The sequence below is a fragment of the Somniosus microcephalus genome, chromosome 16, assembly GCF_052327205.1.
Source record: "Somniosus microcephalus isolate GS21.2 chromosome 16, FLI_Smic_1.0, whole genome shotgun sequence".
Classification (NCBI taxonomy): domain Eukaryota; kingdom Metazoa; phylum Chordata; class Chondrichthyes; order Squaliformes; family Somniosidae; genus Somniosus; species Somniosus microcephalus.
In genome coordinates this window covers 56,894,193-56,917,650 of record NC_141002.1, presented here as the reverse complement: position 1 = coordinate 56,917,650, position 23,458 = coordinate 56,894,193, and the positions used below count along the sequence as shown (strand labels likewise).

The window sequence follows — 23,458 nt, the reverse complement described above, 5'->3', positions numbered from 1 at the left end:
GCTCACCGCCCACCTCCCCCTGCTCACCGCCCACCTCCCCCTGCTCACCGCCCACCTCCCCCTGCTCACCTCCCACCTCCCCCTGCTCACCGCCCACCTCCCCCTGCTCACCGCCCTCCTCCCCCTGCTCACCGCCCACCTCCCCCTGCTCACCGCCCACCTCCCCCTGCTCACCGCCCTCCTCCCCCTGCTCACCGCCCTCCTCCCCCTGCTCACCGCCCACCTCCCCCTGCTCACCGCCCTCCTCCCCCTGCTCACCGCCCTCCTCCCCCTGCTCACCGCCCTCCTCCCCCTGCTCACCGCCCACCTCCCCCTGCTCACCGCCCACCTCCCCCTGCTCACCGCCCACCTCCCCCTGCTCACCGCCCACCTCCCCCTGCTCACCGCCCACCTCCCCCTGCTCACCGCCCACCTCCCCCTGCTCACCGCCCTCCTCCCCCTGCTCACCGCCCTCCTCCCCCTGCTCACCGCCCACCTCCCCCTGCTCACCGCCCACCTCCCCCTGCTCACCGCCCACCTCCCCCTGCTCACCGCCCACCTCCCCCTGCTCACCGCCCTCCTCCCCCTGCTCACCGCCCACCTCCCCCTGCCCACCGCCCACCTCCCGCTGCCCACCGCCCACCTCCCCCTGCCCACCGCCCCCCCTCCCCCTGCCCATCGCCCCCCCCTCCCCCTGCCCATCGCCCACCTCCTCCAGGTCATCGCCCACCTCCCCCTGCCCATCGCCCACATCCTCCTGCCCATCGCCCACCTCCTCCTGCCCATCGCCCACCTCCTCCTGCTCATCGCCCACCTCCTCCTGCTCATTGATGTAAAAAGACTGCTGAGCACTTGGTTTGAGTATGAAACAAGGCTTTAATCAACTGTTTCACAACCATGAGATTCTAGTTACATCACTAGTTCCTGGTTACAGAAACGTCCTGGGCAAGCTGGGCCCACGCCCGAGTATTTATACTCCTTGGACTGGCCGCCCAGTGTTACTTCCTGAGTCATTTCTTCATGAATGATAAGATTCATGACACTCATCGTCCACCTCCTCCTCTTGCCAGGGTGGAACTGCCAGAAGTATCCCCATGAAGAAAAAGATCTCATGCCGGAAGCCCCTTAATAGTTCGGAGCATTTTACAGCACTACAAGCACTTTGCAATCGCCCACGTAGCAAAAAATTAAAATGTAATACAGGGTACAAGCAAAATGTCTCCCATAAATTTCTAAAATTTTACCTGCGAGCAGCTGGAAATGGCCACCTCCTGACTTGTCCCACCATGTTGCGTGGGCAGGAACTGGCAGTAGCAGTGCAGGCAGAGATGACGGTCAGAACTATGTCACCTGACTTGGATTTGCATTCATTAATAAGGCTTATGCCTGTTTCCGGTGGGGACTCTGGCAGCTTAGATTGAGGTTTACCCAAAATTGGAATGGGCAGAAACCAAGCTGTAAGTTGGCGCATCAACTAGTCGCACCATTTTGGTCCTGCTATCACTCCATTTTGAAGAATAGGTAGGACAGCAGCAACATAAAAATCACCCCCTATATGCAATTTTAATGTACCAATGGGCAGCGCATGCACCGCGCACGCTTGGTCCAGTTATGCTCAGCGTTGAGCAGCCTAACCAACGGTCATTAAAGGGATTGCTGCAGGCCTCAGAAAACAGTGGAATTTTTTTTTTTAAAGGGTTTTGTGGGACCAGGTGTAGCTCACCTCCTCCCCCATAAGACCCTGCCTGCCAGCCGGCTCCGATTGTAAGCCAACCAATAATAGGCTGTTGGAAACCGGCAATCTGCAGCGGAGCATCCATTTGGCACCCGCAGCTCACTGGTAAAATTCAAATGTTGCACATGCTAGAAAATGGCCCAACTGTGGCTTTGGGTGGGCGCACTGCCAACTTTGCACCCATTTTGGATGAAGTTGAAAATTCCTCCTTCCTGCCGCATTACATCCAAGGTATTTATTTTTGTAGTTTTGAAATAATACAGAAATAAAACTACTTCAATCATTTGAATAGACTCATTACTGTAATTTTAGTATAGCAGCTAAAAATCTAAAGAACCAGCTGGCCCAGAGAAATGGTTATTTCTTTGGACCTGCTGGCAACCTAAGGGGTTTAAAATCTATTTTCAGCAGATAGAAGCCTAAATAGGACAGTCGTGTATCCAATATAAGACTTGGATTTCCAGTTGTGGTAATCATCATTGTCCCCTCAAGTTTTATTGGGCTGTTTTTGCATGTCTATTTGCAATAAACTGTTAAATAAATGGGAAAAGCTGGGGGATCTGGCTCCAGCTCCAATCAGGGAGTATTAAAACAGTATGGAGTTTAATCCTCTTTTATTCTTGCATTATGTAAGTTGATTGTTTTCTCAAATAAGTGAATTCTATTGAAAAGAAAGAAATCGCTATGATCTCTCCAGATTTTGCAATTTTCCTTTAACCTTTACTTAAATATATGGAAAGATTTTAAATTTAAAACAAACACATCTCTCCCTTAACGGTATGCTGCAGAAGCAGCTTTGCCAGGAATTAATGTGTGCCGTGTGAGATGTTTCATCAATCATAATCTGGAGCTGAGCTGTTCTTTAAAATTTGAGAAAGTCCAACTTGTAGAAAAACCATGAGGTTGTGTGAAACCTCAATAGTACTGACGAACCTCAATTCATCAGCAAAATAGTCTATTTTGTGTAAAGATATTCAGTTAGCAAGTCGAATGCGTGGAGTAATTGCAACATATTTACTGCATTTATTTCTTCAATAATGCTAGTAATTAGTGAGATTTGTTTTTGATATTTGCATAAATTATATCCTTGTGGTTTAGTTTTCAGATAAAAGGATGATTAAGGAAACCTTCAATGATCAACATTTGTAATTTTATCTCCTGTTAATAGATTTGAAATCCCCTTTGTCAAGAAGTGGTTCCAATGATCCTTTACCCATGAGGATTGATTAGGAACATTTACTATGAAGCAGTTTTGGCTTAAAAACTCTTGCATTAAGCTGTAGTTATTCGGTTTGTGATAAATTTAGTCCACAGGTCTATTAAATACTTATATAAAAAATTAGCAGCTCTGGGTCTGGATTTTCCTCTTATGGTGGAGGGGAGGGTTGGAATCAGAGTGAGACCAATCATGCTGACTCTGCCATGACCAAGGCCCATTTCCCTGGGTCAATACTATTTATTTTTGCGGATCATCTCTCAATGGGATCCCCATCAGCAATCAGGAGCCTGCCGCTGCCGGGGAGGAAGATGTGATGTTGCTGCAGTGGAAAATCTGCTGCAGCACCAGAAGAGGAAGGACCCTAATTAAAGGGGAAGAAACACCCTGAAGAGGTGAAGAAGAATTTCATTTTAGGACCAAGACTCAACTAAGGCCTAAGCAATGTATCTTCCTGAGCTGACTCCCTCCAAAAGGGGTTTTGTGGTCCTTCCTCTGCTGTGCCAAAGTAATACCTTCTCGTGGTCCCTGGGAAGGGATGGAAAAATGAGCCACCCCCACTGGCATTTACATGCAGTAAGATGCTCTAGGGTTGTGTGGCCTATTTTCCTGCAGTGGAGGAGGGAAGAAAATCGACGTTGGGTAGTACAGTGGAGGAAAATCCAGCCAGTAATCTTTACTATATCGGAAGCCAAACTCTAGCGCTGTATGTGCATTTTTAACACAAAGGCCTTGAAATTACTCTATGGAGTAGCAGTATAGGATCGGACATTCCTTTCTCAACTACCTTAGCCTAGGGATTAACCAGTTTAAAATAAATGGCTACGGCTTTGCTAAAATAGCCAAGAGAGGAATTTCAGACAAATGCATTAAGCATTTGCATGTTGTTATCCCAGTGTAATTTTAAAGCCCAAGTTTTTGGGGGTGAATATCCGCAGAGCTTCTCCCACTCATTCACTGTAACTTCAGCAGAAGACGTGGGGGAACCCTATGCAATTTACGCAGCTCTTCTGCCAGAACCCCAGTGAAAATTCACCCCCTTTGTTTCTGATGTAGGTCTAGCAGTTCTTGGGCTCATACAAAATGATAGTTTATCGTCCTCATCATTCAGGTGGGTTTAGTGAACAAACTTTGCATGTCCGTATATAACTTTATGGAGTGGCATGCAAAAGAAAGAAGCTGTGGAGATAAACAGGTGTCACAAGGAGCATAGCTCTAAAGAGAGAATCTGTCTCTGGTTTTAGTGTAATCTAGACAGAACTGTATTGTCCTAAATACTGTTGTTATAATCCTCGCTCATGACAAATGCTTCCTTGGAACTGTAGTCCAGCAGAGAGCACAGAATTCAGTAAGATGAGGCTGTCCATGCCATCAAACAATATACTTAAACTGTTGCCAATAAATATGCTTCTTATTTCATCTCATATTCAGGAATTTCACAGTCACCATTTACTAGCCCTTATTATAGACAGAACAAATGACACTTTAAAAAAAAAAAAAAAATGGAACCAAACAGAAAACCACTCACTGCTCATTTCTTGTTGCTTTCTGCTGCATATTTCACAAACATATTTATTTAATTTGATATTGGACTTCATGAGACCATAGGGTAAACATGCTCTCCTATTTTTATCTTATGTCATTCTGATATAACTCTAAGTAGATAACCACATTCAAATGATATTGTTCCAATATAAATTTAAAACCAGATATGTTCAACAACAGGTAAACTGCAAGAAAGGGTAAAACTCTAGTTCCTACTGATACGATCTTGAGAAGAAAATAAAGTTGTTTAGATTGCAGGAAATGGTGTGTTGGCACTACATGAAAGAAATTTATGTTCAGTATTAAAGGACAATCAGATTTAAAAGGGTGGAGAAAAAAGCATCAATGTAGTACAGTGTCCCTCATTGCAAAGAATTTGTACAAAAGTAAGCATTAAACCCTGAAAAAGTCTTTGTGTAACTTTTTATAAAAATTCAACGATTCCTTACTATCTCATCAGCTACTTATTAAATCAATTTCCATGCCAGGCTCTTCATCGTACTTACAAGTGTTTTTAATATTATGTCATGTACTTTTGTAGCTGGTTAACTAATAGCTCCTTTCTCTGCTCCACTCTTGACTTGTTGGAGAACTAAGTACCTTGCTAATGCCAAAAGAGGTGTATATGAGGCATGGAAGCTGACAACGGAGGTTCACTGTTTTGAAGGATTACATCAAAACACAGCTGGCTCCTTCAGAAAGACTAACATTTAAAGTAACAAGTGCCAGGAGGTCACTGCAGAAACTTCTAATCAGCATTTAAAATACGTCATGAACATGGTGCTGGTGGGTTACCAGAGATATTCCTTAACTTTCTGATGGTTTTTCAAATGCTGCTGAATTTGTTTGTCTGCTTTTACTGGTTGGAAAAGTACAGTGATCCACCAGTGGAACTAAAAAGTAAGAATAACCCAATTGCTTACATTTGACTTGCCCCTTTAGGGACAAGTTCCTTGATGTGGTTGCTTTGATCTGTTTTTTTTTCCTTTTCACACGAACAAGCGCCAAATTTTTTTGTTAAAATGTTACTTCAAAGTATTTTCATTAGATTTATTCACAATCTTTCTACATGTCTCCCATGAAGACTAAAATATATTGAAGGAGCAATATTCTGTAGGTACTATAAGCAACTTAATTGTTCTGGAGATTGATATCCCACATGTGTGAAAACCCAAAATGTTACTTGATGCAGATTAATTAATATTTAACAGTTGGACTGATGTGCGGTGTTGCAGAATTTGCTTAAAGACGTATTTGTGCTTCTTACCAGAAGCATTGTGCCCAAAGAACCTGCCAATTTATTTTAATCAATGATAGTGTGTTCTATGCATTCTTTCACTTATGCAGAAAGCAGTCATAAACCTGTGAAAGAACTACCATAACTTATCATTCTCTTTACATCAGATGAAAAGCTTAAAGCAACCACTTCAAAGGGCTTACCTCTTAAAGGGATACATGAGATCTGAAGAGTTTGCCTGCCCTTACTGGGGACCATTAAGTTATTCAGTCAGTACTACACAAATGCTGTCTTATTGGTATATACTTATTTACGTATAATGGAATTTTATATGCAAGGGTTGTTAATTAACCCTAAAATTATTTAACTTTGATCATAATTAAATTTAAAGGATAGTAAATTAAAATGTTTATATTTTTCTCTTTCTCTGTAAGCTTACTCTGTCTCCCTGGACTCTTGTTCTCTAAACTATCAAGAATTTTAGATGTAAGGCATTCTCGCATTTTACACTTCTGTCAGTGAGACGGCCTCCAGATATTAGATTGCAAATTGATTCACCCTTTTAACTAGCTCTCACTAACCCATTGCCCACATTTGATCAAAAATCATAAGTGAGCAGCATCTCTTTGATGTGGTCAGCTTAGAGGTTTAAAACTTGAAGGATACGGTGGAGCTCTTTGATGTTCCATTTGTGGGGGGTGGACTTCTGTACAGTTATTCGCTTTAAGATAGCTGTCGTCATATACAGCAGACTTTCTGCCTGTTTAAATGTATCATGTCTGTTTGATGTGGATTTCTTTTTTCTTTATGCTGATGTTTAACCAAAAGGCTATGGGGACTTGATGTCCTTCTGCGCAGTTTGCTAAAAAGAACAACTGTAGCAATTCTATTTTGTAAGGCTTTTAGTGCATAAAGTCAATATTTTAAAAATCTGTACAAGAATCTTCCAGAAAAGTTATAATCAGAGTTTGAATTAAAAAGTCTTGTTATCCACATCTCTAAAATGGAATTTGTAGTGTATGTACCCGTCTACCTTTAAGAGAACTATTGTATGTAACCGTTCACATTTAAGAGAACTATTTTAGGTGTGGCACTACTTTGTTTGGCTTCTGTATACTGTAATACCGACGGTGACCACACCAGTATATAAGTGTTGTGTCAGGATTTATTGGGCAGATTCGCCCTGACCTTCGAATAGTAAAGTCCTGTTTTAAGTTACTCTGGTAGTCTGTGTATTAATTAACTAACAACCCACAGACTTTACAGTGGCGACGAGTCCGATCGTACCCTGCGGCAACAATACTTCCGAAGCAGTTAACCAGCGTCGAGAAGAGGCAACCGCCCTCATCGTTCTGCTGGGAGAAAACTCGAGGCTGCAGAACTAGAAAGGAGGAAGAATTTAGAGACAAAGACTTCCATCAGCAACAGGCACTGACTGCCCCTTCTGCCACGGTGAGGAGTGAGCCGATCAGCACGAGAAGCAAGGCGGCCACGGTGACTGAGTAAGGGAAAGTAAAAAGAATAACCGGAGGATAAGGGCGGTGCACTCGACCACGGTCGAGGGGGAAAGGAGCCGGACAGAAGTCGGGTCCAGAGGCGCTGAGACTGGCGCAGCGTGGAGCAAGGAAGCCGCGGTAAAGACAGGCTGGGGGACGCAACGGCGTCGTGAGACAGCTAGACCGCGACCGGCGAAAAAGGCCGGGCAGCGACCGAAGCCACGAAGCGCTGCGACCGGGAACGTAGGCGCGGGAAGAGATAAACTCAGCCGCAGCCGGGGAGGGAAGCACCGGACTGCGAGAGGGCTGGGAGGCGCGATTGGGAGCCGAGCGAGCGGGAGAGGCAGAGCCGACCAAGGGAGACTGAGCGAGAGCCAGTCCAGCGGCTGAAACTGTTCTCCGTCAACAGGGTGTACCCAGCGCCGGTAGAGCCGAGCGAGCGGGAGAGAGACAGAGCCCGAGCAAGGGGAACTGAGCGAGAGCCAGCCCAGCGGCTGAAACTGTTCGCCGTCAACGGGGTGTACCCAGCGCCGGTTGCCCTGCCGAGAAAAGGGAAAGCACTGAAGCCGACGCGCAGGCTGTGAACCTGAAAGCCAGCGGCCGTCGCCCGTGGGGAAAGTGTACCCCTCCCGCCAGGGAAGAAACGCGGGAAGCCGCCATTAGGCGGGGAAGAAGACAGAAGCGGGAAACCGCCATTGAAGTGGGCGGGGAGAGAAGATAAGCGCGGGAAACCGCCATTTTCGCGGGAACCGCCATGTTGAAAAAAAAAAGAAAATTTAAAGAAATAATCCGTGGTGTTATCAGGAAGAGAGGAAGATGCCTAAGCGTGGTAACATCAACGATTTTAATTCCGAGGTAGAAGACTGGGCCACGTATGTGGAACGCATTGAGATCTATGGTGAGGCCAATAAAATAGAAGAAGATGACAAAGCTATAACCTTGCTAAACTCGATGGGCGCGAAGACATACGGGCTCTTGAAGCATCTACTAGCACCAGCTAAACCGGCGGATCAGACTTTCGATGATATTGTTGCTGTCCTGAAGGATCATTTTAACCCCGCACCACTGATGTTAGTGGAACGAGCCAAATTTTACGCGAGAACGCAACGGAAAGACGAAAGCAACGCAGAATACTTGGTCGGACTGCGTAGACTAGCGAAATACTGCCAGTTTGGAGGGAATCTGACAGAGGCATTGCGAGACAAGTTCGTGTGCGGATTGGCAAAGGAAGGAACGCAAAAGCGACTACTCGAAGAGAACGACCTTACACTTGACAGGGCTGTCCTTATTGCAGCATCGCACGAAGCCGCAGCGAAGGGAACTGCGGAAATGCAGCTAAAGACAGCGGCACTCAGTGTGGATCAAATTACCTCGACAACAACAAAATGTTATCGTTGTGGGAAGACAACACACAACCAGAACCAATGCTGGTTTAAGAACCAGGAATGTAGGAAATGTGGCAAACTGGGTCACATAGCTAAGGTATGCCGGTCAGGGAAGAAGACCAACAACCAAAGGACCAACAACCAAAGGAAGCCATCACAGAAAAAGTACAACAAGGTACACAAGGTGGCTGAGAAGAGTTCAGACGAACAGAATTCGGACTCAGACCCAAACGGCCAGGAGCTGGGCAGTCTGAGAATTCACAATGTGAGTAAGGAAGCTGACCTACAAACTATCTGGGTCATGCTAAAAATAGCTGGAGTCCAAGTGAAAATGGAGTTGGACACTGGATCAGCTCTATCAGTCATAAATCGAAGGGATTACCACCAGCTATTCTCACATATACCCTTAAGAGATACCAAGTTCGTATTGCAGACATACACAGGGCATAAAGTATACCCCATGGGAAAGATAAGAGTCAAGGTGAGAGATAGGGGTAAAGAACACCCAAGAATGAACTTATACGTACTACCTGAGGGAGGACCACCACTTCTAGGACGGGAGTGGATCAAGAAAATAGACATGGAATGGCACTATCTAAAAGCCATAACGAGTGAGGACTCGGTGCAGACAATCAGCTCAGATTCTGAATCGGATGACGATAAGACCAACCCAAATGTGAAAGACAAGGCTAAAATGGACTTGCCGACTAAGGTTGGAAAAACGAAGGCATGCAGAAAGGCTTATGCTCCAGAGAAGAACAAAGTTTCAGAACAGATCTCCACCAAACAACGACAACATAGTTTGACAGAGAATTCTGAGTCTGTTCAGTTTAAGGACATATCCATGACGGAAGAACACCGAGCTCGGACTCAACTTTATTTCAAATTATGACAACAATTAGAACAATTGAGTTACCGTCTCGTACAAGAGATGAAAACAATGAAAAAGTTCTATGACACCGAATGGGAGAATCTGGAAAGACAACAGAAGCAGCTAGCTCAAGCAGAGAGCGACCATAGAGCCATCGTGACCAATCACCGATCACATCTCCCTTATGATGTTCAGGAGTTAGAATATTTGCAGAAAGAAGCAAATGAAGAGGAATCTTCAGGAAGCCAGGATTTTATTCCAGTTCTTCCCTACGACTCCTTACAAGCAGAGTTTGAGAAGTTGAAGGAACAGTATGAACAGGCCCAGGCTACAATCCTGGAGGGGGTTAACTCGGCAACCTCTGAAAAGCTAGTTTCAGTGGAAGCTTATGAGCAACTAAAGGTTGAACATGAGCAAGAAGTCCAAAGGCTGCAGGAAATTCTTGATGAGCTCAAGGCCAAGACAGACTCATCGGTAGAAGTTCCATCCATAGATGAGAAATTAGAGGTGAAAGACATGGCAGAACATGAAAGTCAAGATGTCCAAGAACTCATAAAAATATTGAAGGAAACCCAAGACAAATATGAGGCGGCAATGACCGAGGTTCAATAACTTGAAGAACAGATTCAACTGGGAATTCTTTCAGTGGAAGAAAAGGCAACTGTAAGAAACACAGAGACTGTAAGAATGGCCCCTGAACATGAGCTAGAGAGCATCAAGGCGCAACTTCTCCGAGCGCTTAAAGCCAAGGTACAAGAGGAAAAAAAGGTGAAAGCATTGGAGGAAAAGGTGGATGAAATGGAGAAGACTCTGATCCACAGGGTCCCCGTGGAAGAGTTAACGGTCAGCCAACTCCTTCATATGCTGAGAGACAAGACTCTGCAATGGGAACCATTTGAACACGAGCTTCAATCTTCAAAGGGAAGGGGTTCGGAGCTCTCAAAAGTTTGGGGAATAGTTGAGGTTGCAACACAGATTTTACGGGGCTGCCGGAAGTACGCTGAATCACGTCAATGTGAACTACAGAATGTTGAAACAGCTGCTCCAGTAGAAGGATTGAATAGCCCGATCAATCAATCCCCGATGGAAGGGGAAGTATTGGAATCACAAATGAGGTCATTAGTGAAGGATTGGCAGGAAACCCAGGAAGAGCGGGATGAATATGAACGCATGAAGAAGTCTCTTCAGGAAAGAGGTCTAGGGAGGGAACAACAGTCGGCTAACGTCCAGTTGGGTAAGGAAGAAGTAGCAGGCCCTCTCGCTAGACTAGCTCAGGACGACACCGAATATTACCATGACCTGTTGAGTGACACGGAATATTACGATGACTTGGTCTGCCCAGCTTGTGATGAAAACTCCCAAAGTGCAGAAATCAGGATGAAGCACTTAAAGTCTAAGGAACATAGGGAGATGGTGGCACTACAGCTGGCAGCGGATAAGGGAGCCCCGAGAGTCTCCAAGAAGCAGAAAAGAAAAAGACGAAGCAGAAGACGATAACCATCTAAATCATTATCACTTCTATCAGACCATGCACGTGGGCCCTACGAAGGGGGCCAAATCAGTTGGAAAGTAGGAAAAATTACCAAGGCAGTCCAGCTGTTTGTAAAAGTCAGCACTGCTGGTTCCGCAGGACGGAAGTTCAAGCTGTTAAGCCAAGGGAAAGACTATTGGATGAGTCACGCTAGAAATGTGAACCGGCTACACCACAGAGATGTTGTTCGGACCGAGTCAAGACCAGAGACTGAATCTGTGAACTGTTCCCGCAGAGACTGAATCTGTGAACTGTTTCCCGCAGAGACTATATCTGTGAATTGTTTTACATGAAGTTGATTATATGTTATGTTTAATGGGGAATAAGTATGTTGTAAGCTAAAAAGGGAGGATTGTAGTGTATGTACCCGTCTACCTTTAAGAGAACTATTGTATGTAACCGTTCACATTTAAGAGAACTATTTTAGGTGTGGCACTACTTTGTTTGGCTTCTGTATACTGTAATACCGACGGTGACCACACCAGTATATAAGTGTTGTGTCAGGATTTATTGGGCAGATTCGCCCTGACCTTCGAATAGTAAAGTCCTGTTTTAAGTTACTCTGGTAGTCTGTGTATTAATTAACTAACAACCCACAGACTTTACAGAATTAAATTCACCATCCTTCATTTTATTATGCCTTTATCTATTTCTGGTTTTTTAAAATTTATTTTTGTTTAAACTGTGAGTGCTAGTAAACTCCTTGGGAGAACCAGCTGAAAAGCTCATGAGTGTAATAGGGTGAGAGTTGATTTAACACCATTAGAGATAGTTATTGATTCAAAGTGCTTTAGTGATTCTTTCATTGTAAGTGTCTATGTTATTTCAATTCACTTACACTACTGGGTTAAGTAACTTAATTAAATCAGTAGCCTAACTAAATGATCCATTATTAATGATTAAACAAAAAATATTCTAAATGTCAATAGAGATATGCCATTTAAATTGATCCTAATTCTTTTTTGCTGACTGATGTTTAAAGGCGAGAGGCAGATACTGGTAATGAGACTCCTGTTTGAATACTAATAAAATGCAAATAGTTTATATTTTGTGAGTTATGGGGACAATATAAAAACCAATGATTCAAAACAGTTTAACTTAATTTCAAAATTCTGTTTTAAAAAGCAGTTAATCTATTGCCAAATATTGATTTGTTCCAGGTGTTGGTGTGCAATTCCAGTCCAGATCCAACAGTTAGAAAACTGTCCCACATAAGGTGATCCATTGGTGAGGAGACTGTTGTATCAATCATGTGTGAGGTCTTAGAATGTAATGGTAGAACATCAAAAAGCTGTAAACAGCAATCCCCACTGCACAGATAGTTACCAAGGGAGCACAAAAATGAACAAGCAGCATCCAGAAATGTATTTCTTAAAAGTCATATAGGTTGATCATAAGAGTAATGATATCAATGTGCCCTGGCATTATGCGATGTAGTGTAATCTTGGCAAGTTTCAGTTTCTGAGTCAGGGGAGAATTATTATAGGCCAGCTTTTCTTTATTTGCTTATCTTATACTTTCAAAAACTTTCCAGTGTTGTAGGGTGGGGAGAAGGAGGGAGGAGAAGAGACTAAGGTTGATAATTCAATATCCTAGACTGTGGAACCAAGCAAAAACATAGGCCGGGGTTTTGCTCACCTCGACGGGTCCGTGGCGGGCGATGTCAGTGGCGGTACCAACCCTGCTGCTGGCTCCATCCCGCTCTGTGAAATGAATTTCCCTAGATTGAAGCCCGCCCAGCATGTTTCCCAGCCAATTAGAGAAAGCGGGTCTGGTGTCATCATTTGAGACATAACAGTACCCCCCGCAATGGTGATGAGTGTGAAAGGAATGACTTGGGCATTGTAGGGATGCTTTATGGTGTTGGTGTGGGGTGGTGCCAACCTGGTGCATCCAGGGCGTACAGCGTCAAGTGAAGTAAATCTGGCCATGTTGAAGCCATCCCTGGCCTCCTGGGCAGCAATGTGGTCGGTGCTTTTTTCAAAAATTCATTTATGGGATGTGGGCATCGCTGGCAAGGCCAGCATTTATTGCCCATCCCTAATTGCCCTCGAGAAGGTGGTGGTGAGCCGCCTTCCTGAACCGCTGCAGTCCATGTGGTGAAGGTGCTCCCACAGTGCTGTTAGAGAGAGAGTTCCAGGATTTTGACCCAGCGACGATGAAGGATCGGCGATATACTTCTAAGTCAGGATGGTGTGTGACTTGGAGGGGAACTTGGAGGTGGTGGTGTTCCCATGCACCTGCTGCCCTTGTCCTTCTAGGTGGAAGAGGTTGCGGGTTTGGGAGGTGCTGCTGAAGAAGCCTTGGCGAGTTGCTGCAGTGCATCTTGTAGATGGTACACACTGCAGACACGGTATGCCGGTGGTGGAGGGAGTGAATGTTTAGTGTGGTGGATGGGGTACCAGTCAAGTGGGCTGCTTTGTCCTGGATGGTGTGAGCTTCTTGAGTGTTGTTGGAGCTGCACTCATCCAGGTAAGTGGAGAGTATTCCATCACACTCCTTACTTGTGCCTTGTAGATGGTGGAAAGGCTTTGGGGTGTCAGGAGGTGAGACACTCACCACAGAATACCTAGACTCTGACCTGCTCTTGTTGCCACAGTATTTATGTGGCTGGTCCAGTTAAGTTTCTGGTCAATGCTGACCCCCAGGATGTTGATGGTGGGGGATTCAGCTATGGTAATACCGTTGAATTTCAAGGGGCAGTGGTTAGACTCTCGCTTGTTGGAGATAGTCATTGTCTGGCACTTCTGTGGCGTGAATTTTACCTGCCACTTATCAGCCCAAGCCTGAATGTCGTCCAGGTGCTGTTGCATGCGGGCACGGACTGCTTCATTATCTGAGGAGTTTTGAATGGCGCTGAACACTGTGCAGTCATCAGCAAACATCCCCATTTCTGACCTTATTTTGGAGGGAAGGTCATTGATGAATCAGCTGAAGATAGTTGGGCCTAGGACACTGCCCTGAGGCACTCCTGCAGCAATGTCCTGGGGCTGTGATGATTGACCTTCAACCACCACAACCATCTTCCTTTGTGCTAGGTATGACTCCAGCCAGTGGAGAGTTTTCCCCCCGATTCCTATTGACTTCAGTTTTACTAGGGCTCCTTGATGCCACGCTCGGTCAAATGCTGCCTTGATGTTAAGGGCAGTCACTCTCACCTCACCTTTGGAATTCAGCTCCTTTGTCCATGTTTGGACCAAGGCTGTAATGAGGTTGGGAGCCCAGTGGTCTTGGCGGAACCCAAACTGAGCATCAGTGAGCAGGTTATTGGTAAGTAAGTGCTGCTTGATAGCACTGTCGATGACACCTTCCATCACTTTGCTGATGATTGAGAGTAGATGGGGTCGTAATTGACCAGGTTGAATTTGTCCTGCTTTTTGTGGACAGGACATACCTGGGCAGTTTTCCACATTGTTGGATAGATGCCAGTGTTGTAGCTATACTGGAACAGCTTGGCTAGCGTGGCTCGTTCTGGAGCACAAGTCTTCAGCACGATAGCCGCGATGTTGTCGGGGCCCATAGCCTTTGCTGCATCCAGTGCGCTCAGCCGTCACTTGATATCACGTGGAGTGAATCTAATTTGCTGAAGACTGGCTTCTGTGATGGTGGGGACCTCAGGAGTAGGCCGATATGGATCATCCACTTGGCACTTCTGGCTGAAGATGGTTGCAAATGCTTCAGCCTTGTCTTTTGCACTCACGTGCTGGGCTCCACCATCATTGAGGATGGGGATATTCATGGAGCCTCCTCCTCCCGTTAGTTGTTTAATGGCCCACCACCATTCACGACTGGATGTGGCAGGACTGCAGAGCTTTGATCTGATCTGTTGATTGTGGGATCGCTTAGCCCTGTCTATAGCATGCTGCTTCCACTTTTTAGCATGCATGTAGTCCTGTGTTGCAGCTTCCTCAGGTTGGCAACTCATTTTTAGGTATGCCTGGTGCTGCTCCTGGCATGCTCTTCTACACTCCTTATTGAACCAGAGTTGATCCCCTGGCTTGATGGTAATGGTGGAGTGAGGAATATGCCGGGCCATGAGGTTACAGATTGTGGTGGAATACAATTCTGCTGCTGCTGATGGCCCACAGCGCCTCATGAATGCCCAGTTTTGAGCTGCTAGATCTGTTCTGAATCTATTCCATTTAGCATGGTGGTAGTGCCACACAACACGATGGAAGGTGTCCTCAGTGTGAAGACGGGACTTCGTCTCCATAATGACTGTGCGGTGGTCACTGCTACCAATGCTGTCATGGACAGATGCATCTGTGACGGGTAGATTGGTGAGGACGAGGTCAAGTAGGTTTTTCCCTCGTGTTGGTTTACTCACCAGCTGTCGCAGGCCCAGACTGGCAGTTATGTCCTTCAGGACTCGGCCAGCTCGGTCAGTAGTGGTGCTACCGAGCCACTCTTGCTGATGGACATTAATGTCCCCCATCCAGAGTACATTCCGTGCCCTTGCTACTCTCAGTGCTTCTTCCAAGTGGTGTTCAACATGGAGGAGTACTGATTCATCAGCTGAGGGAGGGCGGTAGGTGGTAATCAGCAGGAAGTTTCCTTGCCCATGCTTGACCTGAAGCCATGAGACTTCATGGGGTCCGGAGTCAACTTTGAGGACTCCCAGGGCCACTCCTTCCCGACTGTATACCAGTGTGCCGCCACCCCTGGTGGGTCTGTCCTGCCGGTGGGACAGGACATACCCAGGGATGGTGATGGAGGTTTTTAGGACATTGGCTGAAAGGTATGATTCTGTGAGTATGATTATGTCAGCCTGTTGCTTGACTTGTCTGTGGGACAGCTCTGCCAATTTTGGTAAAAGTCCCCCAGATGTTGGTGAGGAGGACTTTGCAGGGTCAATTGGGCTGGGTGTGCCGTTGCCATGTCCATAGCCGGTGCTGAGGTCGATGCCGGGTGGTCCGTCCGGTTTTATTCTTTTTATTGTTTTTCATAGCGGTTTATTACAACTGAGTGGCTTACTGGGCCATTTCAGAGGGCAGTTAAGAGTCAACCATAAAGAGTGCTGACGTCCTCTGTCCTGTGCAGCATCAGTTGATTGCGGTGAAGGTTGGTGTTGGCGGCGGTGCAGCTGGTGTTGGGGCCGATTATGGTGGGACTCTGAGGACCAAGGTGAGAGAGTATAAGGGCACCCATGTTGCTGGAATAGGTGGCAGCTGAAATTGAGATGACAGAAGCGATCTGTCAATGGTGAGAGAGGTTGTTTCAATGAAGTGACACTGTATAGAGAGTTTGCTCCAAACACTTGAAACCTGCATAAAGCTCAATCTGTGTTCCAAATACAGAAAGCAACAGCTTCTGAGCTTGAAAAGTGAACAGCTGTGAGGTGGGAGCTTTTATAGCACATTTCCCTTCGCAACACCCTGGTCCACTCCTCTATCACCCACAACACCACTTCCCCTTTCTACAGCACCTTCCAGTGCAAGCGCAGGAGATGCAACACCTGCCCTTTTACCTCTTCCCTTCCCACTGTCTAGAGCCCCAAACACTCCTTCCAGGTAAAACAGTGATTTACTTGTACTTCTTGCAATTTAGTATACAGTATTCGCTGCTTACGACGTGGTCTACTCTACACTGGGGAGACTAAATGCAGATTAGGTGACCACTTTGCGGAATACCTCCGTTCAGTCCATAAGAGTGACCCCGAGCTTCTGGTCGCCTGTCACTTTAATTCTCCGCTCCACTCCCACTCTGACCTCTCCGTCTTCGGCCACTTACACTGTTCCAATGAAGCTCAATGTAAGCTCGAGGAACAGCACCTCATCTTTCGATTAGGCACTTTACAGCCTCTGGACTCAACATCGAGTTCAACTATTTCAGACCATAACCTCCGCCCCTATTTTTTTTTCTTCTTTCCCTTTTTTTTCCTCACATGGCAGCTGTCGATCATTCTGCTATTGTCATTTACACCTCATTTTGAGTCACCTTTTGTTTCTTAACTTGCCCCATTACCATCTCCTTTTGCCTTGCACCATCATCCCTTTTGTCTTTTAATCTCTCCTGCCTTCCATCCTATCACAATCTTTCCCTTTGTTCTGTCCTCCCCTCCTCCCTTTCCCTGCCCCACACTTGCTTAAAAATCTGTTACTTCTCTAACTTTTTCCAGTTCTGACGAAGGGCCATCGACCTGAAATGTTAACTCTGTTTCTCTCTTCACGATGCTGCCTGACCTGCTGAGTGTTTCCAGCATTTTCTGTTGTTATTTCACCATTACGTACCATTTTGTCTACAAAAATATCCTATATAATAAAACAAAAGGCAGCTTCATATAATTATAAAAAAAACAAGTAGCTGTGATTTAATCTGCTGAATCTTTACTATATGCAGTTTAAGCAAACTGAGTTAACTCAAAACATGGAAAATTAATTTTATCAAACTTCACAGGCACAAGTTTAGAGCCATAACTTCGTTGTTCAAAGATTAAGATTCTTTTTCAAGGAATGTTTTCCATTACATTAAGTCGTTCTGCAGCTAAAATTTAGTGATGAATCTCAAAAAAGGTTTCTATGATTTTTTGCTTCCTGAGCTATTGATTGATGTGTAATTAATTAGCTCTACGCTCCTTCACATGGGTTTCCCCAAGGCCCTTAGCAAAAAGGCCTTATCATTCTCTTGGCAGCTGTTCAGGAAAATGTGTTCCCTACATATGAATACAGCTTTACATCTGCTCACTGAGTGAAATGTAACTTTGGGAAAATGCAGATTAAGTGTCCAAATGCTTCTTTTTCTTCAGTCATCACCTGAAAGTGACAATTGCCTGACAAAGATTTGTCGTAGTCCTATGGTCAGAACAAGTGTTAGCAGGGTGGTTAAGGAAGGAAATAGAGAAGAAAAGGAGAGATCACCCATGTAATTATCCTATTCAAAAGCCTGATCGTTTGCTGTGCACTGCATTAGTTGATAATTAGTTATGTACTGTGGCTGGCGCTCAATCCTCCTTGTCATACTTTTGTAGAATATTGTCTACCCAAAGCAAGTACTAACATTTCCTAATACACAGGGCACTAAAATGTGTTCCTGCACTTACCAAGATGTTTTCCTGCTCAAATTCAGCAGCCAAGAGAAACCAATTAAATGGCCTGTTTCTCACATCTTTGCAATCTAATTATACCAAATTAAACCCCAGAAACAAATTGCACTGCTAGATTTTCCAGAGAGGTTAAATTTAGCTTGCACCACTCTATAAACTGCCACTAAATTTCCTATTTGAAAAGTTTGTGCCTGGGTTTGTAATACTGCATGCATTCCAAATTTATGTAAACTTCTGTTGACTGGTTAGTTCCATTCCAGACCTGAAGCACATAGTTGATAAAATATCGTAAATTATGGCACAGTAAACGGACAGCCCATAACATCTTGGTATGTAAGGGTCTGGCTTGATTATGCATACTGAGGTCGTTCACATATTGGTCCTCCCAAAACTATGGTCAAAATCCGTTAAAGGGGGATTCTTAAAATAAAACCAGAAAATGCTGGAAATACATAGCAGGTCAGTGATAATCTTTAAAGAAAAGGCAGGTTATGACTATTCCATTGGACACTCTTCAACAGAACTGAATGCTAAAAGATAAACAGGCATTTTAGTAAGGTTAGAAAATAAATAGAAAGTGGGAGAAGGGGAAAGGGATTTTGTAGAAGGGGTTTCAATTGATTGATTCTGGAAAAGCCAGACGTCATGCAAAAATGACAGGACATTGGCCCTGAAATTAGGATCGGGAGCTTGCCGCGCGTGCAAGCCCCCGATGTTCACTTACCCGGCGCGCTGACATTTTAATCCTGGCCCGCATTGCATTTCCTCTCACTGGCCCGCTTGAGGTCCTGCCACGCTGTGCGTGCGTGACCCAGCGGCGTACTTAGTGTGATGAGCCGGCTGGGATCACGTGAGCACAGGGCAACCAATGGGAGGTTGCAAAAGTTCATTCATGAGTTTGACAGTAAGAGCTGTCAAACTCATGAAAACTCCTGGCCCCAAAACACTACATAAACCTGAAAGAAAATTTAAAAAAAACATTGCACTACTTAAATGAACCATAAAGAACTCTGAAAAACTATTTTAAACAATAATTTTAAAATTTGAAAAAAAAAATTATATAAAAAATCAGGGCTAAAACTAAACTTACCTTACTGTAAATTCTTTAAAAATAACAAACCTGTGGAAAAAAAAATTCTCAATTGTATTAATAGACCACTTACCTGTAAAACTAAGTACTTACGTGTGGTTTTTCAATGCGTAAATACTGGAGGCCTTTACACACGCGCAACTCTCTAAAAATAGAGGAAATCCAAGTCGCACGCACTGCCCGATACCGCGCACGCGTTCAGCCTCTTAACCCCTTGGGTCAGAGGACAGGAAATACCGGTTTTCAGCGCATGCTGAAAACCGGCAATTCCTCCGGGCACACGTGTGAGTACCCCGTCCTTATTCACGCATTGGGCCCGGAATTACTGGGCCAATATTTTTGTAATTTGAAAGACAACATTGAATCATATGTTTATAAACAGTTGAAAAAACTTAACAATGTTACTGGATGATGCCGTTGCTTTAAAGTCAAAGCAATTTGAATATTTGAAACAGTTTAGACCCAACTGTGCCTAATTTTAGATGTGAAATTGTGCTGTACAATAAGCTGCTGGTAAAACTATGTTATAAACATCTTTGATAATGTAAATACAAGCATTTTGAAACTTTATGCCTTAGTAGTTAAAAAATTATGGCAGTGTTGATGTCTAATCAGGTATTATAATATCTGGTCTCATATAATACTGCAATCTGAGAAACGCTTTGGTATTTTTAATAAACAAAAGTGATGCTCATAATAGCAAATGACTATTATGTCTATGCTCATCTCACCATTACTTAGTCAAAAAGAATTATTGCAAGAAATGTAAAAACAGATCATAAGAGCTTCTGCAAGTATGTAAAAAAGGAAAAGAATAGCAAAAGTAAGCGTTGGTCCCTTACAAGCTGAGACAGGAGAAATTATAATGGGGAAGAAGAAAATGGCAGAGACTTTAAACAAATATTTTATCTCGGTCTTCACAGTAGAATACACAAAAAGCATACCAAAAATAATATGTGTGAAGAGAGTGAAGAACTTAAAGTAATTAAAATCAGTAGAGAAAATGTACTTGAGAAGCTAATGGGACAAAAGCCAACAAGTCTCCTGGACCTGATGGCCGATATCCTAGGGTTGTAAAAGAGGTGGCTGCAGAGATAGTGGATGCATTGGTTGTGATCTTCCAGAATTCCCTAGATTCTAGAATGGTCCCATGGATTGGAAGGTAGCAAATGTAACCCCGCTCTTCAAGAAAGGAGGGAGAGAGAAAACAGGGAACTACAGGCCAGTTAGCCTGACGTCAGTTCTCAAAAAATGCTGGAATCCATTATTAAGTAAGTGGTAACTGGGCATTTAGAAAATCATAATATGATTAGGCAGAGTCAACATGGTTTTATGAAAGGGAAATCGTGTTTAACAAATGTATTAGCCTTTTCTGAGGATGTAACTAGCAGGGTAGATAGAGGGGAACCAGTGGATGTAGGGGGAGATATTCGGTATCGCCCCATTTGGGGCGCAATTATCGGCCGGGCGCAAATTTTAGCGTCTGGCGCTAATTATTGCCTCCGACTGCAAACTTGGCTTCTATCGCCCCTGGAGGTGATTGGAGTGCTAAATCAGGTGCTACACACCTCTCTTAAGGCGCTAACGCTGAGGAGCGAGGCGCTACCTCAGAGCGCTGGCGAAGCTCATGTGATGTCAGTCAGCAATGGAACACAGACACACTGGCGCCAGCCAGTTCTTAAAGGGGAGGGTCAATCTTTCTCTCCATCCACATCCTGCTCATTGCAGCCTGGAATCTCGGTCTGGAGAGACCTGTACATCAAATCTGCTGGAAAGAACAATGGAGAGGCTCAGGGAAAGAGCTCAGAGTGCAGCCCTCATAGTCTCTTCTAAAGCGATGCAAGGAAGATCAAATCAAAATGAACCTGCAAAGTGCTGCTCAGTACCCAAAACTCCTCAACTCGGCATTGAATATGTCCAGAAGTCTCTCTCTCTCACTCAGAATGCGTGATGCAAAAATGTCGCCGACAAAAGAAGGCAGGAAGCAGTCGCCTTTAAATAGCACTCCCCCAGTCCCTTCCCGACTGCAAAACGCTCCCCTCAACCTGTCGTTGCTATCGGCAGGCGGTAAGGTAGGGGGCGCCACTCAATATTCGGTCTAGGGCATTGCACGCTCGACTGATGTCACGATCTGTGGGTGCAGGAGATCGTGGCGGTAGTGTTTAGCGCTTCATCAAAATGTCTGGTCAATTTCACGAGCCGCGCAAACATCGCCGCACCCGGGCGCTAGTTGCTTTGTGCCCCATTAGCACCCTCTTAAGGCGCTAATGGGAGGCGCAAACCAACCGAAATTTTCCCCCGTAGTATATTTGGATTTCCAAAAGGCATTCGATAAGGTGCCACGTGAAAGGTTGTTATGCAAGATAAGGGCTCATGGGGTTGGGGTATTATAGTAGCATGGATAGAGGATGTTGATGTTCAGAGAGATTTAGGTATCCTCGTACAAGAAACACAGAAAGCTAGCATGCAGGTACAGCAAGCAATTAGGAAGGCAACTGGCATGTTGGCCTTTATTGCAAGGGGGTTGGAGTACAAGAGTAAGGAAGTCTTGCTACAATTGTACAGGGCCTTGGTGAGAACTCACCTGGAGTACTGTGCACAGTTTTGGTCTCCTTACTGAGGAAGGACGTACATGCCTTAGAGACGGTATAATGAAGGTTCACCTAGATTGATTCCTGGGATGAGAGGATTGTCCTATGAGAAGAGATTCAGCAGATTGGGCCTGTAGTCTCTGGAATTTGGAAGATTGAGAGGTGATATCATTGAAACATATAAGATTCTGAGAGGGATTGACAGGGTAGATGCTGAGAGGTTGTTTCCCCTGGCTGGAGAGTCTAGAAACTTTCTGGAAATAGTGGAAAACCAAGGCACTAACGAGAATGAGGAACTGAAAGAAATTAGTATTAGTAAAAAAAACAGTACTGGAGAAATTAATGGGACGGAAAGCCGATAAATCCCCTGGACTTGTTGGCCTACATCCTAGGGCTTTGAAAGAGGTGGCTATAGAGATTGTGGATGCATTGGTTGTCATTTTCCAAAATTCCATAGATTCTGGAACGGTTTCCACTGATTGGAAAGTAGCAAATGTAAACCCACTATTTTAAGAAAGGAGGGCGAGAGAAAACGGGCAATTGCACACCATTTAGCCTGACATCAGTAGTAGGGAAAATGCTAGAATCTATTATTAAGGACGCGGTAACAGGGCACTTAGAAAATAATAATAGGATTGAGCAGAGTCAGCACGGATTTATGAAAGGGAAATTGTGCTTGACAAATCTGTTAGAGCTTTTTGAGGTTGTAACTAGCAGAATAGATAAGGCGGAACCAGTGAATGTGGTGTATTTGGATTTTCAGAAGGCATTCGATAAGGTGCCACACAAGGTGTCCGTTTTCTCTCAGCCATGATCTTATTGAATGGCGGAGCAGGCTCGAAGGGCCAAATGGCCTACTCCTGCTCCTATTTCTTATGTTCTTATGTAACTGGGGGAATAGTCTAATTGATAGATTTTTGGACTCTAAGGGAATCAAGGGATATGGAGATCGGGCAGGAAAGTGGAGTAGAGGTCGAAGATCAGCCATGATCTTACTGAATGGCTGAGGAGGCTCGAGGGCTGTATGGCCTATTCCTGCTCATAATTCTTAAGTTCTTAGAATCATATAAATTTACAGCCCATCGTGTCTGTGCCGGCTGAAAAAGAGCTATCCAGCCTAATCCCACTTTGCAGCTCTTGGTCCATAGCCTTGTAGGTTATGGCACTTCAGTGTATATCCAAGTACTTTTTAAACGTGGTGAGCATTTCTGCCTCTACCACCCTTTCAGGCAGTGAGGTCCAGACTCCCACCGCCAACTTGTCGAAAAAAGTTCTCAACTCCCCTCTAATCCTTCTGCCAATTACTTTAAATCTATGCCCCCTGGTTATTGACCTCTCTGCTAGGGGAAATAGGTTCTTCCTATCCACTCTATCGAGGCCGTTCATAATTTTGTACCCCTCAATCAAGTCTCCCCTCAGCCTCCTCTGTTCCAAAGAAAACAACTCCAGCCTATCCAATCTTTCCTCATAGCTAAAATTCTCCTGTCCTGGCAACATCCTTGTTAATATCCTCTGTACCCTCTCTAGTGCAATCACACCCTTCCTGTAATGTGGTGACCAGAACTGCACGCAGTACTCTAGCTGTGGCCTAACTAGTGTTTTATACAGTTCAAGCATAACCTCCCTGCTCTTATATTCTATGCCTTGGCTAATAAAGGAAAGTATCCCGTATGCCTTTTTAACCACCTTATCTACCTGTCCTGCTACCTTCAGGGATCTGTGGACATGCACTTCAAGGTC

At 44.8% G+C, this 23,458-nt stretch overlaps 1 protein-coding gene across 1 annotated transcript in view; it reads left to right on the top strand.

Annotated features, from left to right (window-relative positions):
- The window catches only part of LOC147106200 (potassium voltage-gated channel subfamily KQT member 1-like), a 793,335-nt gene that overhangs the window by 5,125 nt on the left and 764,752 nt on the right, over positions 1 to 23,458 (top strand). The gene's annotated exons all lie outside the window — the stretch shown is intronic.